Source organism: Talpa occidentalis, unplaced genomic scaffold (assembly GCF_014898055.3).
Source record: "Talpa occidentalis isolate TD23 unplaced genomic scaffold, MPIMG_talOcc4v2.1 talOcc4.15, whole genome shotgun sequence".
In the NCBI taxonomy this organism is placed as follows: Eukaryota; Metazoa; Chordata; class Mammalia; order Eulipotyphla; family Talpidae; genus Talpa; species Talpa occidentalis.
This window is the reverse complement of record NW_023601543.1, coordinates 40,463,430-40,481,585: the sequence shown is the minus strand read 5'-3', so window position 1 is coordinate 40,481,585 and position 18,156 is coordinate 40,463,430.

Below are 18,156 nucleotides of genomic sequence, written 5' to 3'. Positions count from 1 at the left end.
TTTTAATATGTGTCATTCTCACTGGTGTAAGATGGTATCTCATGATAGTTTTGATTTACATTTCCCTGATTACAAGTGATGTTGAACATTTTTTCATATGCCTGTTGGCCATTTGCATTTCCTCTTCAGAGAAGTTTCTTTTTAGCTCTTCTGCCCATTTTTTGACTGGATTATTTTCTTTGTTGTTGCTGAGTCTCATCAGCTCTTTGTAGATTTTTGTGATCAGTCCTTTATCATTAGTGTTGGGTGCAAAAATGTTCTTCCAGTTGGTGGGGTTTCTCTTTATTTTTGTTATTGTCTCTTTTGCTGTGCAGAAGCTCTTTAATTTGATGTAGTCCCAGCTGTTTATCTTTGCCTTCACTATCACTGCTATGGGTGATGTGTCTGTAAAGATGTCTTTGATGTGCAAATCACATAGTGTTTCGCCTATATTTCCTTTCTATGTATTTTATGGTTTCAAGTCTTATGTCTAGTTCTTTAATCCATTTTGAGTTGATTTTTGTGTATGGTGTGAGGCAGTGGTCAAGGTTCATTCTTTTGCATGTAGCGACCCAGTTTTCCCAGCACCATTTATTGAACAAACTTTCTTCACTCCATTGCGTATTCTTTGCTCCTTTGTCAAAGATTAGTTGACCATAAAACTGTGGGTTTATTTCTGGATTTTCTGTTCGACTCCATTGGTCTGTGTGTCTGTTCTTGTTCCAATACCATGCAGTTTTGATGATTATGGCTTTGTAGTATAGTTTGAAGTCTGGGAGTGTGATGCCTCCATTCCCTTCTTCTTTTTTTTTTTTTTTCAGTAGAGCTTTGGCTATTTGGGGTTTTTGGTGATTCCATATGAATTTCATCAAAAATTGCTCTATTTCTTTGAAAAATGACATTGAAATTTTTATTGGAATAGCATTGAATCTGTATATTGCTTTTGGTAGCATGGCCATTTTAATAATGTTTATCCTTCCAATCCATGAGCAGGGGATGTCTTTCCATTTCTTTGTGTCTTCTTCTATTTCTTTAAACAGTGTTTTATAGTTTTGTTTGTATAGGTCCTTTACCTCTTCTGTTAGATTTATTCCCAAGTATTTGATTTTTTTTTTGTTTCAATAATAAAAGGGACATTTTTTTTATTTCTTCTTCTTCAGATTTATTGTTTGTGTATAGGAAGGCTACTGACTTTTGCGTGTTGATTTTGTATCCAGCCACTTCACTGAACTTACTGATGAGTTGAATTAGTTTTTCTGTGGAGTTTTTGGGGTTCTCTATGTATATCATATTATCATCTGCAAATAGTGATAGTTTGACTTCTTCTATTCCTATTTGTATTCCTTGTATGTCTTTCTCTTGTCTTATTGCTCTGGGTAGGATTTCCAGTATTATATTGAAAAGCAGTGGTGAGAGTGGACATCCTTGTCTTGTTCCAGATCTTAATGGAACTGCTTTCAGCTTTTCACCATTGAGAATGATACTGGCATATATGTACCACATCTTCTTGATCCAGTCATCTATTTTGGGCATTTGGGTTGTTTCCAAAGCTTAGCTATTGTAAGCAGTGCTGCTATAAACATAGGGGTGCAGGTGCTCTTTGGAATTGATGTTTCTGTGTCCACCATGGACTATTACTCAGCATTCAAAAAAGATAAACACATGCAATTTACAGCAACATAGATGGCCCTGGAAGGGATCATGCTCAGAGAAATAAGTCAGAAAAAAAAGAAAAATACCAGATAGTCTCACTCATAGCAGGAATCTAGAAAACTTAAATAAGGGACCAGGAGAATGAATAACTATAAGAAAGTGAAAAGCAAAATCAAGATAAAACTATGAACCAGAGACAGTTTATGGGGGATGGGGCCAGGGAGTGGAGGGATTGGGGTCAAAATAAGGGGGTTGCAATTGTATGGGGAATATAAAAATAAAATTTATTTTATAAATAAATAAATAAATAAATCTTTTAAAAAAAGAAAAAAAAAGAGAATGATACTGGCTGTTGGCTTATAACACAGATGTTTAATGAAAATATTTTCCTCAATTATTGATCAATTATTGTTAAGTGCTTTTTTTCTTCCAAACTTTTGAAAATGTCACTCCAGATATATAGACAATTTAGGAGTTTTCACACCATTATTCTCAATTCTTATAGATTGTTTTAAATGTTACCACTAATTACTCTTTATAACAAATATTGTAATTTCTGAAAAAAAAATTCAACCTCATATATAAAACCCTATTGGATACAATTTCTAAAATATTGAGAATTCCAATATTCTCCTTGGAAACACTGTGGTTGTGATTCATAAAAATAGTTTAAATTAATGTTAAATTATATAAATTAGTTTAAAAAGTGATTCCCTAAATAAAATACTGTTATTAAGCTAAAAACTTAGAGTAGAATTTTGTTCACACACAACAAATATAGCTAAATCCGTAAGAATATTCTGGTGGATATTAGTTTCTACTATAGGAACATTTTACTTCTACATGATTTTTAAGAAAACAAAATATTTATAATTATGTTATAGTAAACATAAAATTGAATGTGATTATTATAATAGTAGTAGAATGTCCATTATTTGAAATTTGTATGCTATGCTACTTTGCTCATTCATTCACCAAACAAGCATGCATTGAATGCCTGTTGTCCCAGAGGCTAAGAATACAAAAATAAATACAGTGCACATTCTAAAGTGCTCATATTAACAAGCCAAAAAAAATTAATGTGCTTGTGTGAAAGTAAAATACCAGCTAAGTCTCACTTTCCAGAGCATATTCTAAAGCAGAATAAAATTTGAAAGTAAAGACTGGTACTTTTTATAATAACAAACAGGTTGACTTAGAATAATTTCCTCCTGGTTCTTGATGATCATAACTGAAAAACTAGTAAATATTTTTCAATATCATCAAAAGTATAGAAAAAGGAAGATAATGAGGAATCACTAATATGACATATGGTACAGAACAAGAAACCAAAGTCACTTCTACCCTGAGAACATCTTCAGATCTAAAAGTGGAAACTGAAAGACTGAGCTGAGTATTCATTGATGTCCTAAGATTAGATAGAAAAAATTCAAAGTCCAACATTTTCAAAAGATAAGGATCACAAGGTCAAGCAAGACAGAAACAAACCCTCATAAAATTTGCAGTCTGATTTTGAGGCCCAGAAAATAAAAAGCTTTGTAGTTGCTCATTCACTCATGTCCCCCAGGAGCCTTGCAAAAGAAAACTAAAATAATTATTGAAAAAGTATAGTAATTTTTGGCTGTATATTATTTATTCAAAATATATTCACTATCCAGGACATATTCACAGAAAATTGGATATAAAAGGAAGAAAGATCCCTTAAGCTAGAAACAATAGACAAACAAAACAGATACATGTAGCTTTTAGAGTCATATAATGAAACACATTCTAAAATATGCCTACTTTATCTAAGTAAATAACTGTCAAGTTTGAAATTTTTAGAGGGAATTGAAACAAATGGACACATATATAAAGAACCAACTACAGCTCCAGTCTTGAAAAATGCTATCACTTAAACAAGAACTGATTTGTGTTTCATAATAAATTATAGCTCAAAAAAGACTAAGTGTGCTGAAGAACAGGTCAGAATAAACTAGCCAAAATGAATTCCAAGGAGACACTGTAATAGAGAATATAAAGAGAATAAACCATAAAAGATACCGCATGATATACTTAATGGAGTCCCAGAAGAGAGAAAAGAAAAATAGGAGATTGTAATATTAGAAGAAATTTTGTCTGTGATTTCTCTAAAACATAACAATTCATAAGTTCAAATAGTTCAACAAATCACAAGGAGAAAATAAAAATAAAGCCATGGCTAGACACATCACATAATAGCTATAGAAAATCAAAAAGAAATCTATCAGAATAAAAATAATGGCTACCTTCAAGGAAACATCACTTAAAAAGACTTCTTTCTAATTGTTTAAATAACTTCAATGGAAGCCAAAAGACAAAGAAATAATAATTTTAATGTACCTTTAGGAAAAACTGTCAAAACTATAATTTTATAATGAATGATAGCCATCTTCAAGAATGGAGAAATAATAAAAACAATTTTGAGCAAAAACTTAGAAAGTTTGTATAATAAATATAAAATCAAGCAAGTTATAAAGTGTTTGTTAGAAGCAAACTTTTCCCAATCATATTGTCACAAACAAATAGAAATGAAATGAAGGGTTACAAACATGGTAAATATGTAGGGAAATCTACAAAAATATTGGATGTATAAAACAAATAGCTTCTTGTGTGGAGATGCATATGTGTAGAGAAAGGGGAGGAAAGAGAGAAAAAGAAAAGGGAAGAGAAAGATTAAAATACAGAACACAATTAGAATATAAGTTAGGAAAAGGAAAGTAAAAATAATTAAAGTGTTATGAGGTCTATGCCTTGTCCTGGAGAAAGATAAAATTATTAATTAACATTATATATTCAGAATTCAAGGATACATAGTATAACTTGTAGAGTAAATAAATAAAATGTGTGACTAAATACCTAGTGACTCCCAAATGAAAAACAAAGGAAAATTTAATGATAAAAATTATTTTTTAAAATGCAAATCAAAGACACACAGGAAAGAAAATAGATAATAGAAGAACTAAGGTATTAAAAACACAAACTATCTCATGGTAGTTTTGATTTGCATTTCCCTGATTACAAGTGATGTTGAACATTTTTTCATATGCCTGTTGGCCATTTGCATTTCCTCTTCAGAGAAGTTTCTTTTTAGCTCTTCTGCCCATTTTTTGACTGGATTATTTTCTTTGTTGTTGTTGAGTCTCATCAGCTCTTTGCAGATTTTTGTGATCAGTCCTTTATCATTAGTGTTGTGTGCAAAAATGTTCTCCCAGTGGGTGGGATTTCTCTTTGTTTTTGTTATTGTCTCTTTTGCTGTGCAGAAGCTCTTTAATTTGATGTAGTCCCAGCTGTTTATCTTTGCCTTCACTATCACTGCTTTGGGTGATGTTTCTGTAAAGATGTCTTTGATGTGCAAATCACATAGTGTTTCACCTATATTTCCTTCTATATATTTTATGGTTTCAGGTCTTATGTCTAGTTCTTTAAGAAAAAGGAACTCTTCTGCACTGTTGGTGGGAGTGCAAACTGGTCCAACCACTATGGAGAGCTGTGTGGTGATTTCTGGACCTACTAAACATAGAGCTTCCATATGATCCAGCAATTCCACTCCTAGGTATTTACCCAAAGGACACAGAAACATCAATTCCAAAGAACACCTGCAGCACTATTTACAATAGCTAAGCTTTGGAAACAGCCCAAATGCCCAAAAATAGATGACTGGATCAAGAAGATGTGGTACATATATACCATGGAATATTACTCAGCATTCAAAAAAGATAAACACATGCAATTTGCAGCAACATGGATGGCGCTGGAAGGGATCATGCTCAGCGAAATAAGCCAAAAAGAAAAAGAAAAATACCGGATGGTCTCACTCATAGCAGGGATCTAGAAAACTTAAATAAGGGACCAGGAAAATGAATAACTATAAGAAAGTGAAAATCAAAATCAACAAAAACTATGAACCAGAGACACTTTTTGGGGGTGAGGGGCGGGAGGGGAGGGATTGGGGTCAGAATTGGGGGTTGCAATTGTATGGGGAATATAAAAATAAAATTTATTATTAAAAAAAATAAAATAAAATTGAGAAAAAAAAGATATTTCTTCTATAAAAAAATAAAATAAATAACAATAAATAAAAACACAAACTATGGGGGCCTCCCTGGTGGCGCAGGCAGTTGAGCGCAGCGCTGTGATGCTGTCCACAGCCTCTGCAGTGCTGCTTCCATCCCCGCTGCCCTCGGAGCAGCCCACATGGCGAGCAGACCTCTCCTGACTCGCCCACTGCTCCCCTCAACAGTGTATTTCAGTCAATCTGCCTGTTTTGTTCCCCACTCTGTCTCTGGTGAATCCTCTCACCCTCCCAGGCATCTGGACTGTACCCCGGCTCTTGTATAAATAAAAAATAAATCTTTAAAAAAAACCCCACAAACTATGATGCTAATTTTAAACCCAAAAGTTTTATTAATTACATTAAATATAAATGGACAAAATGCTACCATGCAAAAATATGTATGTTGTCAGATTGGAAGGAAAATAAACACTCAATGATATACTGTTGGCAAATGACAGATCCAAACTATAAGAATGAAGAAATATTAGTGTAGAAAAAACAATTACTACTGCTTTGTAATTTTGTTTAAAGCCAGGAAATATGATCCCTCCATTTTTTTTTTTTTTTTTCAGAATTACTTTTACCATTCAAGGTCTTTTGTGGTTCCAGACAAATTTTAGTATTGCTTTTTCTTCCTTTGAAAAATGTCATTGAGGGCCTCCCCCATGGCGCAACGGTTGAGCGCTGGGTTGCGAGTCTGCCCGAAGCCTCTGCGGCACCGGTTCTATCCCCGGCTTCTCCCCGGCCACTGAAGGAGGGTCCCGCATGGCGAGCAGACCTCTCCTGCTGCCCGCTGTTCCCCTGAGCAGTGTACTTTGGTCCTTCTGCCTGTTCTGCTCCCTGCTCTGGCTCTGGTGAATTCTCTCACCCTCCCGCGCTTCTGACTGTACCCAGTGTTTGTATAAATAAATAAATAAACATTAAAAAAATTATAGAAAAATGTCATTGGGATTTTGATAAGGACTCTGTTGAATCTGTCAATTGCTTTTTAATAGCTTGGCCATTTTAGCAATGATTATTATTTCAATCCATGAACATTGGTTATCTCTCCATTTCATTGCATCATCTATTTCTTTAAACAATTCCTTGGAGTTTTCATTTTATGTATTTCACCTCCTTTGTTTACAACCAGACATTTTATCTTTTTGGAAGAGATTGTAAATGGGATTGTTCTCAAAATTTCTCTCTTGTCCAATTAATTGTTTGCATATAGAAATGCTAAAAATATTGGAACAAAAATAAACACATAAGCCAAAGGAATATAATTGTGAGTCTAGAAATTAACACACACACACATATGGACAGTTAATTTACAACAAAGGAAAAATGACTGTAAGATGGAGGAAGGAAGGAAAACCTCTTCAACAAATGGTGTTGGGAAATCTGGACAGTCACATTGAAAAAAAAAAAGACTGTAGAAAATTATTTTATGTTCTACATAAATATTACTTCACAATGGTTTAAATACTTGGACATATGATCTGAAACTAGAAAACATATGAAACAAACCATAAGTGATACACTCTTAGACATGAACTGGAGAGATGTTTGGGAGAATCAACTCCATTACAAAATAAAGAAAACAAAAATAAACAAATGGGAATTAATTGAACCAAAAGGTTTTTGTATGGTGAACAAAACCACCATAAAATTACAAGTAACTTAGTGCCTGGGAGAAGATATTTGCTATTATAATAAATTATAATTATAATATATCTGACAAGGGGTTAATATCCAAAACATATATAGAACTCACATAATTTAACAATGAAGAAACAAATCAATCAAAATTTAGGCAGAAGATTTGAATAGACACATCTCCAAAGAAGACATACAGAGAGCCAAAAGCACATGATAAAATATTTAACTTCACTTACTGTTAGAAAAATGCAAATCAAAATTATACTGAGATACCATTTCACGTATGTGGGAATAACCTTTATCAAGAAGACTGGAAAAAACATGCTTTCATGTGGGCAAGGGTGCAGAGAAAAGGGAACACTCAGGACCTTTTGATGGGGAATGCAATTGGTGCAGCCTCTATGGAAAATGGTATGAAGATTCCTTTAAAAACAAAATAGAAATACTCTGAGGTATTTATCCAAAGATTGTGAAAACAATAATTTGTGAAGTTATATCTATCCTTATAGGCATAGCAGCATTATTCAAAATGACCAAGCCATGGAAATAATATTCCATCAGTAGATGATGGGACAAAGAAGTTGTGGTATATATACACAATAAAAAACTAATCAGCTATAAAAATATGAAATCTTGTTTTTTGTGTCAACATGGATAGAGCTTGAGGTGATTATCTTAAGCAAAATAAGTCAGAAGTGAAAGACAATTATCAGATGGTATGTGCAATATGTAGAATATAAATAAAGAAAAAGAACTAGCAAAACAAAACAAAAATAACATAGAATGAAATATATGGTGACTAAAATGAGGAGAAGTGGTGGTCAGAAGGCAAGAAGGAGGAAAAGATAAAGCTAATTAATTAAATTGTGGTAATAACACTATGTTTTTTGCTTTGGTGGTTGGTGGTGAAGTTATAAAGCAAAATTTAAATACTATTTTAAGTCAATGTCACATCTATGAAATTTCCTTTAAAGATAAAAAATGTCATTTATAATATAAAAAAGAAAAAGACAAAACACTAAGCAAAATAAAGCAGATGTGACTATAGATGTAGCAGACAAAAATAACACTTAGGGCAAAATAATTATAAGAAACAAACATGTCAATGTATAATGATAAATGCTTACTACATCAGAATGAAGTAAAAGTGCTAAATGATTATGTGCCTAATATAATAAAGCAAAACATGATAAACCTATGTGATAGCACACAAATCCACAAACATAGTAGAGATTATAATATCTATACTTGTAATTGAAGGAACACCAGATAAATAATCATTGTGGGCATATATGTAAATATTATAATTAATAAACCTAACGTAGTATGTTTGTATCCATGCACCCAAAACTACAAACGTACATTCTTTTAAAGGGCAGGTAGAATATATATTTTAAAGACCATATATGTGGTCCTAAAGCAAATACCAACATATACCAATGAAGTAAAATAACACAGAATATATTCTCCTATCACAATGCAAGTATGCTTAAAAAATAACAAATATATAAACAGAAATATATGTGTATGTTTGAAAATTAAGAATACACTTTTAAATGGAGTATTAGACAAAAGAGAAATCCTGGGAGAAAAGAAAGTCATTTTAACTAAAAATAATGAAAAATTTAAATACTGGAACTTGTGAGGAGTCTATACAAAACATAAAAATTTAGTACCATCTTTTTGAGTAGTCTTAAAATCTTATATTAGGAAAAATATGGAAATTACTTAGTAATCCATTTTAAGAAACTAAGAATTTGTTGTCAAAAACCACAAAATTAAATAGAATGGAAGGAAGATAAGTGCAAAAATTACTAAAGAAACAAGCCTACTGTAGAGACGACTGAGAAAGGTGAAAGTTTTCTGAAAGGTCAACATCATACCTCTTACAAATGAGCAGGCCAAAAAAAATACAAAAAAAAATTGTCATGAATGAACACAGGACAAAATTAAAAATTACTAAAGTCTTTATAAAGATAAGCGATTATGAATATATGCAAAACACCTATGACATACACCTCAGAAATATCTTTAAGGACTCATCTTCAAAATCAAGGAAAATAAAGGAGAAGATAAACAGTTGTGACTACATTAAAGTAAAAAGCTTCTGTACAGCAAAAAAAGCAGTAACCAAAACAAAGATATCCTAGGGAATGGAGGAAATAGTTGTACACCAAACAATAAGGGACTGATATCAAAAATTTACAAAGAGCTTACACAACTCAACAAAACAAAGCAAACCACCCAGACCAAAAAAAAAAAATTTGCAGAAGAGCCAAAAAGACACTTCTCCAAAGAAGAAATGCAAATGGCCAACATTCATATGAAAAAAATGTTCAACATCACTTATTATCAGGGAGATGCAAATCAAAACCATAATGATATCCCACCTCACACCAGTGAGAATGACCCATATTAAAAAAACTGGAAACAACAAATTCTGGCAATAATAAAGGCAATAATGCTGGCAATAATAACCCTCTACACTGTTGGTGGAAATGCAAACCAGTCCAGCTACTATGGAAAACTGTGTGAAGGATGCTCAAAACACTAAAAATTGATCTACCTTATGATCCAGCAATTCCACTGCTAGGAATCTACTGAAAGTAAACAGAAATACCAATTTGAAAGGAAACCTCCATGCCTATGGTTATTATAATACTATTTATAATAGCTAAGCTATGGAAACAACCTAAATGCCCCAAAACTGGTGAATGGATCAAGAAGATGTGGTATATAAACAAGAAGAAGATATGGTATATAAAATGTAATACTACTCAGAGATCAAAAAAACATAAACTCACAAAAATCGGTATCCTTCTATATGTAAATAATCAGTCTGAAGGAGAAGAAATCAAGAAAACCATTCTTTTTTATAATTGACACCATAAAATAAAATACTTGGGAATAAACCTAACATAAGAGGTGAAGGACCTATACCAAGAAAATTATAAAACATTGTTAAAAGAAATAGATTACATGGGGGTGGGGAGGGGAGGGATTGGGGTCAAAATAAGGGGGTTGCAATTGTATGGGGAATCTAAAAATAAAATTTATAAAAAAATAGATTACATAAAGACATGGGAAGACACACCCTGCTCATGGACTGGAAGAATTACATGATCAAAATTGTCATCTTACAAAAAGCAATTTACAGATTCAATGCTATTGCAATAAAAATTTCAATGACATTCTTCAAAGAAAAAGAAAAATATTGATGAAATTCATAGAGCCAAAAAAAAAAAAAAACTTCAAATAGCCAAATCTCTCCTGACTGCAAAGAAGGGGAATGGAGGTATCACACTCCTAGACTTCAAACTGTAATTAAAACTGCACAGTACTGGAACAAAAACAGACACACAGACCAATGGAATCCAATAGAAAACCCAGAAATAAACCCACAGACTTATGGACAACTAATCTTTGACAAAGGAGCAAAGAATATGCAATGGAACAAAGACAGTTTGTTCAATAAATGGTACTGGGAAAACTGGACTGCTACATGCAAAAGAATAAAGGTAGACTACTACCTCATACTATGCACAAAAAACAACTCAAAATGGATTAAAGAACTAGGCATAGACCTGAAACCATAAAATACATAGAAGAAAAAATAGGTGAAACACTACATGACATACACTTCAATAACATCTTTAAAGACACATCATCCAAAGCAAAGATAGTAGAGGAAAGGATAAATACCTGTGACTACATCAAATTTAAGAGGATCTGAACAGCAAAAGAGACATTAACCAAAACAAAGAAACACCCCACTGATTTGGAGAAAATTTTTGCACTCAATAGTACTGAAGGTACTGATAAAAAGATCTACAAAGAGCTCATGAAACTCAACAAAAACAAAGAAAACAACCCAGTCACAAAATGAGCAGAAGATCTAAAAAGACACTTCTCCAAAGAAGAAATGCAAATGACAAACAGGCATATGAAATAATGTTAAACATCACTTGTAATTAGGGAAATACAAATCATAACCACAGTGAGATACCATCTTACACTAGTGAGAATGGAACATAACAAAAGGACACCTGCACTCCTACGTTTATTGCAGCACTATTTACAATAGGTAAGCTACAGAAACAACCCAAAGGCCCAAAAATAGGTAACTGGATCAAGAAGATGTGGTATGTAGACACAATGGAATATTACTCAGCAATCAAAAAGGATAAACTCATGCCATTCACAGCAACATGGATGGAGCTGGAAGGGATAATGCTCAGTGAAATAAGCCAGAAAGAAAATGAAAAATGTCAGATGGCTTCACTTAAGAGGAATGTAAATTTTTACTTTTAATAAAGTAAAAATCAAAGTCAGCAGGCAACCGAAGACCAGGGATATTCTGTAGGGGAGGAAGAAGAAGAAGGATCAGGACAGGGGAAGAGCACAAGGGACTATGGTGATGGTGCATGGGTGAATTGGTGGTGGGAATTTCATGGGGAAATCATACATTGTACAAAGATGCAGGATAATGTAACAAATATAGATAGATAGATAGATAGATAGATAAGATAAACTCATGCCATTTGCACCAATATGGATGGAGCTGGAAGGGATAATACTAAGAAGAATAAGTCAAAAGGAAAAAGAGAATTATCAAATGGTTTCATTCATCAGTAGAGCATAGGAAAATCAATTAAAATGTCAGGAAAAGGATGAAACTTGCAAGCTTATCATAGACTTGAGGCAAGCAGCAAGGGAGCAGGATGGTGAGGGGCCAAAAGAGGGGAGGGAAGAGCATAAAGGACTATGGTGATGGTTCATGGGTTCATGGGTCCTATGGTGGTGGGAGAGCTGTGGGGAGTACACCTGAAGGGAGAATAATGTAAGAATATAAATTAAAAATTAATTTAGGGGCCTCCCCTGGTGGCACAGCGGTTGAGCGCTGGGCTGCGAAGCTGCCCGCAACCTCTGCAGTGCCGGTTCGATCCCCGGCCCATGGGTGAGGGTCCCTCATGGCTCGCAGAACTCTCCTGCGCACCCGCTGCTCCCCTCAGCAGTGTACTTCATCAGTCTGCCTATTCTGCTCCCCGCTCTGGCTCTGGTGAACTCTCTCACCCTCCAGTGTTTCTGACTGTACCCAGTGTTTATATAAATAAATAAATAAATCTTTAAAAATTTAATTTAAAAAAAGATTATGAATGCATGACACTCCAAGTGAAAAATGTAGTCAAAATGAAGATATGGGAAAATGCAGGTCATCAAAAACAACATATAAAGGAATAGAAAATCTGAATTGTTCTGTAACTAATAAAGAAATTGAATCTATAAGTTAAACATTCCCACTAAGGGCATCCATAATCAGGTGACTTCACCAATGTGTATAAGAAAAATTAATTTCAATTTCACACATGTTGTTTCAAAGAGTAAAGAAAGCAGACTTTTTACAATCTCTTCTGTAAAACTACCATACTGTTGTTGCCAAAACAAAATTTGGGCAATGACATTAGCAAGATAAAATTATAGGAAGTCCCAATAATTGTTATTCCACAGGAACATTGATATAACAATGAAATACATACAAAAATCTATATGTGATATCCTGAATCCAAATAAATTGATGTCCATTGGAACACAGTGGAAGATTTTTGGGGCACAGTGGTGAACAGGATGTGAAAGTATTTGTAAAGTTTATAATCCTTGGCGCAGGTATTTTCCTTGCTTGTAATTGGTCTGTTCATATTTTCTATTTCCTCCTGATTCAGTCTAGGAAGGTTTATGCTTGAAAAATTTGTCATTTTTTTCCAGATTTTCCAATGTGTTGGCATAAATATGTTCATATTAGTGTCTTATAATATTTTGTATTTCTGAGATCTTTTGTAACAACTCCTTTTTTACTTCTGATTAAATTTATTAGAATTATCTCCCTTATTTCTTACTGAGACTAGGCTTTAAATATTTTATTTTTTCAATGAGTAAGTTTTATACTTCATTGATATTTTGGACTTTCTTTTTAAATTGAATTTCATGTATTTCTGTTGTAATTGTATTTTTTTCCTTCCATCTACAGACTTTTAGTTTTATTTATTTTTTTCTTTATCCACTGCCTTAACAGGTAAGGTTATTTTATTTATTTGAACTCTTATTTCTTGTTATGGGTCTATACTGCTGTATACTTCCCTTGTAGAACTTCTTTTGCTCTCTGCCATAGGATCTAATGAATCCCGCCTTCATTTCTGTTTGTCTCCACATTTATTTAATTACTTTTTTAATTTCCCCAACAGTATTCAGTAGTGTATGGTTCTCTCTCCACATTTTAGGGGATTCTCCTCCTTCCTTTTTGTGGTTGATTTCTAGTTTGATATCAATGTAATCAGAAAAGATATTATTTTAATCTTCATAGATTTATTGATAGTTGTTTTGTTGCACAATATGTTGTCTACCGTGGAGAATGTTCCAAATACACTTCGGAAGATGGTACACTTAGTTTTTTGTTTATTTGATGTGTTTTTTGTTTGTATTTTGTTTTGTTTTGTTGTGGAGTGCCCCATTAATGTCTATTAGGCCCATATGTTCTAATACCTCAGCTAAGGCTAGTGTTTCCTTGTTGATTTTCTGTGTGATTGATCTGCTCATTGATGTAAGTGAGATATTTATAACTGCAACCACTATTGTGGTGTGGCCAATGTCTACTTTAAGGTTTGTTAATAATTGTCGTATTTTGTGCTCCTTCAAAATTATTGATTCTTTATTCATTATATAATGTCCATCCTTGTCTCTAGTTACATTTTTCAAATGGAATTTCATTTTGTCTGATATAAGCATAGCTGCCACTGCCTTTTGGCTCCTGTTGGCCTGTAGGATTGTAGGATTGTTTTCCAAACATTTACTTTCAGTCTGTATTTATCATTAGAGATCAGATGGGTCTCCTAGAGGCAACAGAACATTGGATTTTTTTTTTTTTCTGATCCAACCAGCCTCTTTGTTTTCTGATTGCTAAGTTCAGCTCATTTACACTTACAGTGATTATTGATATATGAGGATTCTACATTGTCATTTTTGTCTTTATAGTCTATTCTGCCTATTTATTTCCTTATTTAATTTCTTGTGACTATTTTTTGTTTTGATTTCCCTAGAAGCACTTCCCTCAATCTTTCTTGAAGGGGAAGTCTAATATTTCCAATAGCCATCATTTCTGTTTTTCGCCTAGTAAGGCCTTTGTTTATTTCTCATATCTGAAGGAAAATCTTACAAGATTTGTCTGACAGTTTCAATTTTTAAATACTTTGAATATACACCTGAAAAGTAATTGATATAAAATATCTATAAATAACTCATGCAATTCAACAAAAATAAAACAAATAATCAAAAAATCAAAAAAATTTAGAGGAGCTAAATAAGCACTTAACCAAAGAATACATGCAAATGGCCAACAGGTACAGGAAAAAAGGTTCATCACCCTTTATCACTAGGGAAATGCAACTCATAACCACAATGAGATACTACCTGACATCTGTAGGAATGGCCCATATCAAAAAGACTAGAAACAAGTGTTCCCAAGGATATGGAAAAAAAGGAACACTTGTGCATTGTTGATGGGAAATTAGACAATTACAATACCTATGGAAAACAGTATAGAGATTTCTCAAAAAGTTATGTATATACCTACCATAGGATCCATCAATTTCACTCCTACTTATCTACCCAATGCATTAAAAAAAAAAAAAAAAAAACACTATTGCATCTTCCTGACCACCTGTGACTATGAAGGTGCTTCCTTTTTCTTTCTCATTTTCTTAATAAACCTGTCTTTGTAAAATGCAAAAAAGTAAAAATAAATAAATAAATAAAACACTAATTTGAAGTGTTATATGCATGACTGTTCATTGTTGCATTATCTACAGTAGCCAATCTATGAAACAATATAAGTATCAATGGACAGTTGAGTGAATAAATATATTTTATATATACACAATGTAATACTACTTAACTATAAAATAAGATGAAATTTTTTCCATTTGCAACAACATGTAGGGAGGCTTATACTTATCAAGATAATTCATAAGGTGTAAAACAAATACCAGATACTTTCAATCATATTTGAAATTTAAAAAAGGTAACAGAAAAAAACTAAATCAAAACATACCTAGAAATCTGACTATAGAATTGTGGCTACTAGAGGTAGATGGTAGGGATACTGAAGGATAACAGAGGGCACCCAGTGGACATGGTGGGGGATTATGTGTGCTTTGGTGATAGGTGTGTTATGGTAAGATATATCTGAAGATATTTGAACTTATATGCTTAACTGGTACATAGCACTGTAAACAGTTACCTCAATAAAAAATAATACTACCAAAAATTAGTAAGTGTAACACAATTTTGAGATTTACTTTTTGTTGGTGGTGAACAGTTTTGTGTAATATTTCTTTTCACATTTTTCTATATGTTATAATGGTTTCACAATTTGAAATAGAACATTTTATAAAGAAAAAAACATTTTAACTGCTTTCAAAAAATATTTGGAATCTTTAAGCAATATAATTTATCATAATTTGAATTTCACATCTAATTTTTATTGTTTTAAAACAGTGGATTTGTCAAAATAATTTATTTTCGATGAAGGTTTAATTTGTCAACTTAAAAGGATTCATAAAGACAAAATCCTTAAAATTCAATTTTAATAATAAAATATTATTTTAATTGTGGTAACATTCAGATTTTCACCATCAGATTTCACCACCTTAGGGTATGTGCCATCAAATAATCCATAGTCCATCACCATAATTCATTGCACTTCCTTCCTTCTTTTTTCTTATTTACAGCAACATGAATAGAGTTGCAAGAGATAATGTTAAGTGAACTAAGTCAGAAAGATTTATTTAAAGAAACAGAGTATTTGATATCTTAAAATTTATCTGGTCTAATCTAAACCCACTCTCCCATATTTCTATTCAGACTTGACACATCTTGACTGGAGGAGTCAGTTATTCTTGCAGATTTTTTTCCAGAATATTGTTGTTGATTAGGAATGTAATATTATACTTTTATAAGTATATTGTTATAAGCAAGAGCCAGCCAAATAGTAGATAACAACTGACTCTCTAGAATAAAAATTGATTCTAGTAACTGTAGACAACAAGTTTTACACTAATGTACAATGAAATTCTTAGATTATTATAATTTTGTGAGAGCTTAAAAAATTAAGGAATGATAGCTGGAAGTCGTCATATATTTGCCAAAAGCAAGTCATAGTAAATGAATCCCATTTCTTTTATTTATTTTCTTTTTTTATGAACACAAATTTGTACTGGAATGGAAAGGGGAAAAGAGGTAAATCATATAAAAAATGGTCAATTTTAAGGTGAGAACTGAAACTAGACTTTTAGTGGTGGTCATAATGTAGCAGGGTAGTCCCCAGGAAAGGGGGAGATTGCAGGTTCCCTGCCCCACCCAAGGGAAGGTGGAGCTGAGCAAGAATTAAAGAGGATGCAGAGGAGACTGAGAAAGAAAGGAAGCAGGATGGAGATCCAGAAGGAGACCTGGAGGAAGCACATGGGGCCAAGAGACATGTGAAGAAACTGAGCTTGCCTTTTGGTCGTGAACTGGGTGACACAGATGTGGGTGAGACCCATGGGGAGGTGACAATGGCAGCTTTTATCTTGATTTTGATTTTGCTCTTTTCCTTCTGGGCTTGTCTGGTTGTTTCTGACCCTTTTCTGTGTGTCCCCACTGGAAGATGCTTTGGACTTGTGGCAGGCTTTGGGGCCTTGCTCTGCGCCAATCCCATTTGGATGGAGTTTTACCCACTAGGGGACAGGTAACTTTGGGTACTTGATTTAGAAATTAAATTCTTGGCCTTTCCTGTATTGTTTCTAAATTGTATTAAAGTTCCTACCCATTAAAGTCTCATATGTTTTGTGTTGATGCAGTGGATGGCAGAAACCATTTAGAATAGGCAGGTTTGCGGGGTTTGGGTTGCCCCTCTCCCTGCCCTGTAACAATAATATATACAGATATTGATTTATAATATCATATATCTAAAACTTATATAATATTATAAACCAATGTTACTTCAATATATTTTTAAATCAGTCCCATTTCTTTTTCTGGTGGGATTATTAAATAGGACTACCGCACACTATAATGTCACAAGTTATTTAAAAATTCATGTTACAGGCCTGAACTGCATAATCATCTTAGGTGGTTGTGGCTTTAAAAATCCCATGTTTCGGGGGCCTCCCTGGTGGCGCAGTGGTTGAGCACTGGGCTGGGAAGCTGCCGCAGCCTCTGCAGTGCCAGTTCGATCCCCGGCCACCGGGCGACGGTCCCACATGGCGCGCAGACCTCTCCTGCCGCCCGCTGCTCCCCTCAGCAGTGTACTTAGGACCTTCTGCCTGTTCTGCTCCCCGCTCTGGCTCTGGTGAATTCTCTCACCCTCCTGCACTTTTGACTGTACCCAGTGCTTGTATAAATAAATAAATCTTTAAAATAAATAAATAAATAATTAGAAAAAAATCCCATGTTTCGGGCCTCCCCTGTGGCGCAGGGGGTGAGCGCTGGGTTGCGAAGCTGCCCACAGCCACCAGGCAAGGGTCCCACATGGTGCGCAGACCTCTCCTGCCATCCGCTGCTTCCCTCAGCAGTGTACTTCCTTGGTCTGCCTGCTCTGCTCTCCCCTCTGGCTCTGGTGAATTCTCTCTCGCCCTCCCGCACTTCTGACTGTACCAGTGCTGTTATAAATAAAAAATAAATAAATCTTAAAAAAAAATCCCCTATGTTTCACATCCTAAACACCACAAGTAAAAATTTTGCTGAGTCATAAGGAATCATAATTTGATATGCACATTTTT